Source organism: Hordeum vulgare, chromosome 2H, assembly GCF_904849725.1.
Source record: "Hordeum vulgare subsp. vulgare chromosome 2H, MorexV3_pseudomolecules_assembly, whole genome shotgun sequence".
In the NCBI taxonomy this organism is placed as follows: Eukaryota; Viridiplantae; Streptophyta; class Magnoliopsida; order Poales; family Poaceae; genus Hordeum; species Hordeum vulgare.
In genome coordinates this window covers 597159770-597168070 of record NC_058519.1, presented here as the reverse complement: position 1 = coordinate 597168070, position 8301 = coordinate 597159770, and positions in this window count along the sequence as shown.

Below are 8301 nucleotides of genomic sequence, written 5' to 3'. Positions count from 1 at the left end.
GGACTCCGTTCCAAAATCAGATCTGAAAAGAGCCAAAAACACTGAAAAAACAGGAAGTGACACTTGGCACTGAATTAATAAGTTAGTCCCAAAAAAGATAAAAAGGTACATAAAACATCCAAAGATTACAAGATAAGAGCGTGAAACCATAAAAAATTATAGATACGTTTGAGACGTATCAAGCATCCCCAAGCTTAACTCCTGCTCGTCCTCGAGTAGGGAAGTGATAAAGAATGAATTTTTGATGCTTTCATGCTACCTAGCATAGATGTCCTTTGTAACTCCTCTTATGTGACGTGAATGTTCAGATCCATTAGATTCAAAACAATAGTTTTCTATTGACGTGGAAACAATAATAATTCAAGCAAACTAGCAAGGTAATCATGAACTTTCAAAATAACAAGGCCAAAAGAAAGTTATCCCTACAAAAGCATATAGTCTGGCTATGCTCTATCATCATTGCACAACGAATTTAAATCATTCACAACCCCGGTATTGGCCAAGTAATTGTTTCACACCTTTATTTTCTCAAACATTTTCAACTCTCACGCAATAGATGAGCTCGAGCCATGGTTTTAGCACTATAGATGGTGTGGAGTGTGGTGGAGGTTGCAAGACAAAACAAGGAGAAGATGGTCACATTAACTAGGCATATCAATGAGCTGTGGAGATGCTCATCAATAGATATCAATGTGAATGAGTAGGGATTGCCATACAAATGAAGCACTAGAGCTAAGAGTATGTGAAAGCTCTTAAAGAAAACTAGTGGGTGTGCATCCAACTTGCTTGCTCACGAAGACCTAAGGCAATTTTGAGGAAGCCTATCATTGGAATATACAAGACAAGTTATAAAATGAAAATATCCCACTAGCTCTATGGTGGTGACAAAACGAGAGACTCTCAATCATGAAGATCCTGGTGCTTAATATGCACAAGTGTGGAAAAGTGGTAACATTGTCCCTTCTCTCTTTTTCTCTCATTTTTTTTATTTTTCTGAGGGGCTCTTTGGCCTCTCTTTTTTTTGGTGGGCTTCTTTGGCCTCTTTTATTTCCTCACATGGGACAATGCTCCATTAATAATGATCATCACACTTTCAACTCAAAACTTAGAGCAACGATGACTCTCTATGGAATGCCTTCGGTAGTGTACCGTGACAATGATCTAGCATGGCATAGACATTAATGGAAACATCATGCTGGCTATCTTACGATCAAGCAATGGCAATGTAGACATGATGGCACATGTCATGGTGGTAGTTGGATGGCAATATATCTCGGAATGACTTTGAAAAATCCATAGTAGGTAGGTATGGTGGCTGTTTTGAGGGAGGCTAATGGTGGGTTTTGTGCACCGGCGAAAGTTGCACGACACTAAGAAGATAGTGATGGTGGAAGGTGAAAGTGCATCTAAACCATGGACTCAACATTAGTCATGAAGAACTCATATACTTGTTGCAAAAATTTTATTAGTAATCGAAACAAAGCATTCAACGCATACTCCTAGGGGAAGGGTTGGTAGGTATAAACCATCGCGCGATCCCGACCGCCACGCAAGGGTTGACAATCAATGGACTAATCATGCTGAGATTTCATCACATAGTGGTTCACCATACGTGCATGCTACGGGAATCACTAACTTCAACACAACTATTTCTAGATCCACAACACCTTACTAGCATGACTTCAATATTACCAAAACCACAACTCAAAACTAATTGAGATGAATCAAACTTCTCTAACTATTCAATGCACATGAAGGTGAAAGTTTTCGTATCCCTTTGGATAACTACCCCTTTTGAGACTACTTTCAAAGCATAGATCAACTATCAAGCCACGCACCGCTGTGCTCTAAAAGATATAAGTGAAGCACACAGAGCAAAAGTATCTAGCTCAAAAGATATAAGTGAAGCACATGTGAGCTGAATTGTCTACCAAAAGATATAAGTGAAGCTCGACAAAATCACGGTGAGTGCATGTCTCTCTCTCTAGGTGTGCAGAAAGGATGATTGTGACTCAACAAAAATAAAAGACTCCTACGATACAAGACGCTCCAAGCAAAAACACATAACATGTGGTGAATAAAAATATATCCCCAAGTAACGTTACCGATGGATTGAAGACGAGAGAGGGGATGCCTTCCCGGGGCATCCCCAAGCTTAGGCTTTTACGGCATCCTTGAATCTCTTGGGGTGCCTCGGGCATCCCCAAGCTTGAGCTCTTGCCACTCTTTATCTCTTTGTCCATAAGAACTTCACCCAAAACATGAAAACTTCACAACACGAAACTTAAACAGAAACTCGTGATAACAATAGTATGAGAAAGCAAACCACCACTTCCTTAGTTACTGTAGCAAACTTAAATTCTACTTGTGCTGATGTGGGGTTACTGTATTTTCAATCTTCCATGGCCAATACCCCCCGATACAATCCATACTTTCATCAAAATAAGCAACCAACACAACAAAAAACAGAATCTGTTAACAGCAAACCAGTCTGTAGCAATCTGTATATTTCGTAAATTTCTGGTACTTCAAAAATTCTGAAAATCACGACAGTCTGACAAATTTCCATAGAAACCAGCAGCAAAAAGAATCAACTCAAAATCTCTTACAGAAAAGAATGAAATTTCTTTTCGTGAGCAGAAAGTTTCTGTCTTTTCCAGCATGACCAAACGATCATCCCCAAGACTAATCATAACGGTTTTGCTTGGCACAAACGCAAAAAGAAACACAAAAAACACAATCATAACAGAATTATGAAAGTGTGGAAAACACAAAACAGAAAGAAAAAGGATAGATTCGTTGGGTTGCCTCCCAACAAGTGCTATTGTTTAACGCCCTTAGCTAGGCATTGATAGTTCAATGATGCTCACACAAAAGATAAGAATTGAAGCACAACGAGAGCATCATAAAGCATGTGAAAATCACATCTAAGTCTAACATACTTCCGATGCATAGGCATTTTATAGGAAAACAGATTGTCAAGACAACCAATAGTTGCCATATGCAAGGAAGAAGAAAGAGACAATAACAATCTCAACATAACGAGAGGTGATTTAGTGATATGAAAGTTTCTACCACCATATTTTCCTCTCTCATAATAATTACATGTGGGATCATATTTGAATTCAACAATGTAACTATCACATAGGATATTCTTTTCATGATCCACATGCATGCAAAGTTGGCGCTCTTCAAAAACAGTGGGATTATCATCAACCAAAGTCATGAATTCTCCAAAGCCACTTTCAATAATATTGCAAATGTCATATTCATCATGAGGCTGAAACAAATTTTCAAGATCATAAGAAAAATCATCGCCCCACTCATGATCATTGCAACAAGTAGTGGACATAGCAAAACTAGCATCCCCAAGATTAGGGTTTTGCATATTTTTAGCATGATTGTCACTAATAGAATTTATAGTGAAACCATTGCAATCATGCTTTTCATCCAAGGAGCCCTCGTGAATCACTTCATAAATTTCTTCCTCACAATTTTCAGATTCACGCATCTCAAGCAAAACTCCATAAAGATAGTCAAGTGCCCTCAACTCACTAGCAATTGGATCAACATAATTGGATCTCTTAAATAGATTAGCAAGTGGATGAGGATCCATACCACTAGATTTTCAGCAAGCGAAGATGCAAGCATATTGAAGGCACATGGCACACAAGCGAACAGAAAGCAAGCGAGAGAAAAGGGCGAACGAGAAAGTCAAATGAAAACGGAAAAGGAGAAAGGCAAATGAAAACGGCAAATGTGAAGTGGGGGAGAGGAAAACGAGAGGCAACTGGCAGAAAAAAGTAAATGCAAGAGATGAGTTTGTGAGACCTACTTGGATAGATCTCTCCTTCCCCGGTTTTAGCCAAGCAATTGTTTCATACTTTAGTGTTCTCAAACCTTTTCAACTTTCACGCAATACATGAGCGTGAGCCATGGACATAGCACTATAGGTGGAATAGAGTATGGTGGTTGTGGAGAAGACAAAAAAGGAGGAGATAGTCTCACATCAACTAGGCGTATCAACGGGCTATGGAGATGCCCATCAATAGATATCAATGTGAGTGAGTAGGGATTGCCATGCAACGGATGCACTAGAGTTTATAAGTGTATGAAAGCTCACAAAAGAAACTAGTGGGTGTGCACCCAACTTGCTTGCTCACGAAGACCTAGGGCAATTTTGAGGAAGCCCATCATTGGAATATACAAGCCAAGTTATATAATGAAAATTTCCCACTAGTATATGGAAGTGACAACATAGGAGACTCCCTGTCATGAAGATCATAGTGCTATTTTAAGCACAAGTGTGGAAAGAGGATAGTAGCAATTGTCCCTTCTCTCTTTTCCCTCATTTTTTGTGCTCTCTTTGGCCTCTCTTTTTTTATATATTTTTTATTTTGGTGGGCATCTTTGGCCTCTTTTTTGTAAATGGGCTTCCCTGACCTCTTTTATCTCCTCACATGGGACAATGCTCTATTAATAATGATCATCACACTTACAACTTAATACTTAGAGCAATGATGACTCTATATGAAATGCCTTCGGTAGTGTACCGTGACAATGATCTAGCATAGTAATGACATCAAAAAACGGACAAGCCATGGAAACATCATGCTAGCTATCTTACGATCATGCAATGGCAATATGGAAGTGGTGGCACATGTCATGATACGGAACGGTGGTAGTTGCATGGCAATATCACTCGGAATGGCTATGAAAATGCCATAATAGGTAGGTATGGTGGCTGTTTTGAGGAAGGCTATATGGTCGGTGTAATGCACCGGAGAAAGTTGCGGTACTAGAGAGGCTAGCAATGGTGGAAGGGTGAGAGTGCGTATAATCCATGGACTCAACATTAGTCATAAAGAACTCACATACTTATTGCAAAAGTCTATTAGTCATCGAAACAAGGTACTACACGCATGCTCCTAGGGGAAAGGTTGGTAGGAGTTAACCATCGCGCGATCCCAACCTCCACACAAAGGATGACAATCAATAAATAAATCATGCTCCGACTTCATCACATAACGGTTCACCATACGTGCATGCTACAAGAATCACAAACCTTAACACAAGTATTTCTAAAAATACACAATTACTCACTAGCATGACTCTAATATCACATATTCATGTCGCAAAACTGTTGCGAGGAATCAAACATATCATATTCAGTGATCTGCAAGTTTTATGTAGGATTTTATGACTAACCATGTGAATGACCAACTCCAGTTAACTCTATAAATAGGTATAAGTGAAGCATGAGAGTTTAATTCTTTCTACAAAAGATATGCCCCACTCTAACAAATATAAGTGAAGCAAAAGAGCATTCTACAAATGGTGGTTTTCTATGTGTAGGGAAATAGGCAATACAAACTTCAAAAGATATAAGTGAAGCACAAGAAGCATTCTATAAAGCCAACCAAGGACTATCTCATACCAGCATGGTGCATAAAAGAAAAAGGAAAAAATAAACACAAAAGACTCTCCAAGCATTTCCACATATCATGTGACGAATTAAAATATAGCTCCGAGTAAAATTACCGATAGATTGTAGAGGAAAGAGGGGATGCATTCCGGGGCATCCCCAAGCTTAAACACTTGAGTCTTCTTTGAATATTACCTTGGGGTGCCTCAGGCATCCCCAAGCTTAGGCTCTTGCCTCTCCTTATTCCTTCATCCATCGTGCTCTCACCCAAAACTTGAAAACTTCAATCACACAAAACTCAACAAAACTTCGTGAGATCCGTTAGTATAATAAAATAAATCACCACTTCAAGTACTGTTCTGAACTCATTCTAAATTCATATTAGCATTATATCTACTGTAATCCAACTTCACCATGGTTCATACCCCCCGATACTACACATAGGTTCATCAAAATAAGAGAACAATGCATAGAAAACAGATTCTGTCAAAACAGAACAGTCTGTAGCAATTTGTATATTCCGTATACTTATGAAATCTCAAAAAATCTGAACAATTACGAATGTCTATAAAATTTGCATATCAATCAGCAACAAAAATAATCAACTCAAAATCTCTTCCACAATAAAAATGAAAATTAATTTCGTGAGCAGAAAGTTTCTGTCTTTTCTCAGCGTGATCAAATAACGATCACCCAAACTAATCGTAAAGGCTTTACTTGGCACATTATTTAAAAAAAACAAAGGAATTGTAAAAGGGGATAATTATTTTTGTGAGAAGCTTCCATGAAAAATTCTACATTGTTTCCATGAGCATGAACACAAGTGTTCAAGGTCGACCCTCACTTCCGCAATGCATCACCTTTCAATCGCTTCTCTTTTTGAAAAAGTTTTAAGTTCCCCTCTATATTTTTTTAAACTAAACAAAAGCACTCTATAGAAATAAATGACTCTCTAAAACTTCCGGGATGTCTCCCAGGCAGCGCTTTCTTTAAAGCCATTAAGCTAGGCATAAAGTGCTCAAGTAATGGATCCACCCGGATCCCAAGGTATATCAAAGCCAATTTTAATTAGCAATGATTTGAAATTTAGTAGTGAGCACAAGGTAACATATATCAAGCAATGAAAAAGTCTAACTCTCTTCCTATGCATTGGCATGTCATAAAAGAACAATTCATGCACACCAAGTAAAGGCCAATACATAGCATAAGCAGTTTCTTGCAATTTTATCGTATTGGAAACATAGAGAGGTGGAGATGTAGTTCCTCTCTTATAATAACTGCAAGTAGGAGCAGCAAGCACATGCATATTATATTCATCAAAATCATCATGTTTAACATAAGGGACTATAGCTAGCTCATCTTCATAAGCATCATTCATATTGGCAACATGGCCACAAGCATAGCATGCATCAAATTCATCAAAAAGGGATATTTCAAACGAATCCAAGGGATCATAGCATTCATGCTTCGGTAAGAACGAAGGGAAATTAAATAATGTATGAGTAGAAGAGTTACTCTCATTAGAAGGTGGACACGGGTAGCTAGTCCGCTCTTCCTCCTTTTGTTCTTCGCTCTCCTCTTCATCTTTTTCATCTAATGAGCTCACAATTTCAGCATTTTCTTCTTCCATAGTTTCCTGCAAAATAATAGTCTTTTCTTGGGCAGCATAGGATTTATGCTTAAATCGTTCAATATGGGCATTATATTCATAATTAGTATAACAATAACAAAGCATAGCCAATTTTTCAGATCGGTAAGGAGCATCATCATTATCATCACACCTTTTAAATGGAGCCTCAATTTCATAAGCACCCATAAAAGCAACAAACTCTTCTATTTAATCCACATCATAGTAATCATATATACCATTGCAATAAGAAGCTAAGGTTCTATGATCATTAAACTTACAAGAAAAGGGAAGGTATGGAGCCTTCATCCTACAGCAACAAGTAACACCATATCTCTTGCATAGTTCCCAAGCATACCATTTCAACAAATGGATTTGATCCCATAAAAGCTTCCCTTTTTGAGTCAAGCGATAATCCCTAAAGTATTTACATTGATCCAACGTGTATCCCATTATATAATTGAATGGGGCTTTCTCAGGATTATTAAAGAAGTGCATAATATTTTCCATATAACGAGCCTCGAGGGTTTTAGGAGGTTCCCCATCTCCATGAGTAGCAAGTACACCTAATTTTCTTGGTATTTCGTGTTCCATATCCATAACTAAAGATAAAGAACAGCTTAGAACAACAAATAAATCTACTTAGTGATAAAGCAAACAAGCACACACGAGAATATTCACCCCATGCTATTGCTCCCCGGCAACGGCGCCAGAAAAAGGTCTTGATAACCCACAAGTATAGGGGATCAATTGTAGCCTTTCTCGATAAGTAAGAGTGTCGAACCCAACGAGGAGCTAAAGGTAGGACAAATATTCCCTCAAGTTCTATCGACCACCGATACAACTCTACGCACACTTTACGTTCGCTTTACCTAGAACAAGTATGAAACTAGAAGTACTTTGTAGGGATGATAGGATAGGCTTGCAAGAAAGTAAAGAACACGTAAATAAAACTAGGGGCTGGTTAGATAAAGAAACAACTACGAGTGTCTAACGAGTGTGGAAAAGTGGTGGTAGGAGTTGCGGAATTGTCCCTAAGCAATTGACTACGTTACTAGATCGATAGCAAGTATCATGTGGGAGAGGCCTCTGCTAGCATGTCATCCCTTATTTGGAATTCTATGCACTTATGATTGGAACTATTAGCAAGCGTCCGCAACTACTAACGTTCATTAAGGTAAAACCCAACCATAGCAATAAGATATATTGGTCCCCCTTCAATCCCATATGCATCAATTTCTATGCTAGG